Source organism: Perissodus microlepis, chromosome 7 (genome assembly GCF_051167445.1).
Source record: "Perissodus microlepis isolate ML-2025 ecotype Zambia chromosome 7, ASM5116744v1, whole genome shotgun sequence".
NCBI classification, from domain to species: Eukaryota; Metazoa; Chordata; class Actinopteri; order Cichliformes; family Cichlidae; genus Perissodus; species Perissodus microlepis.
In genome coordinates, this window is record NC_140467.1 from 57,024,098 (window position 1) to 57,025,484 (window position 1,387).

The window sequence follows — 1,387 nt, forward strand, 5'->3', positions numbered from 1 at the left end:
ACCTGATGAGGACATTTAATTTCTATCGCAAAAAAGAGAACTCGTATTCGAAGCAATTTAAAAACTACAACGCAACTGGGAGTTTTTATACTCATTTTCAAACTATTTTTACATCCGAAAAAGCTTTTTTCTGTCATTTTCCCATATCGTAACTTCCTGCCGGAAGTTGTTGGATGGGCTACGGTGAATGCAGAGGGACAAACAACATGCGATCGCATAAGGATTTAAAAACAAAACAAAACAAAAAAACTTTAGACTGAGTTAGCTTTCACGATTTTAATCGTTAATCTTTTTTCAGGGTGGAAGAAAATAAGAATTTTGAATAGTTAACCACATGCCACATGGCAAGCCGCACACTACCTATTTCACACAGTACTATTATATTCATTGCATAGTATAGTTTAAAAATTACTCCTCACAGCCAGGTAAATTATATTTCTGATATGTTTATGCAATGCTGATTAAGTAACGCTGATTAGTTAATTAATAAACTAATTTTAAAACATCAATTTGCACAGTAGCGCCACTAATAATCAATTAAACTTTTTTAAAAAAATCCCCAACTTGCATTTTATTATTCAAGATTCTTAAAAATAGTAAAATAATAGTGCACAATCATATTTGGACACTCTTTCCAAAAACACAGGACTGAATACAGGGTTAGTTGATAAAAAATAGCAATTTATTATTTATTTATTTAATAAAAGTATTCTTATAACAAAGTACAGTTTTAAAAAAAGAAAATAAATATTCAATATCTCGAGTATAAAAAAAACAACAAATCTGTTCCTAAGATCTATTTTCTGACAATAAGCCATCCATGTGTTTGCCAGGCAGGAAATATTACTTACTTTTCACAATAAGGGATTTTCGAATACATCTCGCTCTTGTGGTTACAAAAAACAGCCATACATTTACATGTGATTGAGAAAGTGTGATAGAAATACACCAATTTCTGCTGTTCCTGGTCTACATCATTCCAGAGCATCTTTTGCACATGAGAACCAACCCAAGTTTTGCCCCTTAAAAATCTGATGCTAAATATAATACATGAAAATCATCGTTCTCCCTCCAAAAGAGTGACAAGATCAGGCTTGCGAGGCTTACGTGTATATTTCATGTGTTTGGAGTGAATTCATGAACAAATTAGAAAGCATTTTTCCATACGAGAAACAAATACGGAAGTCTTATAAATGAAACAATTTTTCTAATGTGCAAAAAATGCAAATACATGTAATGCAGTTTTGGATAACTTACATTTATATTTCAATGTTATATTTCATTATTAAGTCATATATATATATATATATATATATATATATATATATATATATATATATATATATATATATATATATATATATATATATATATAAAATCTATTTTA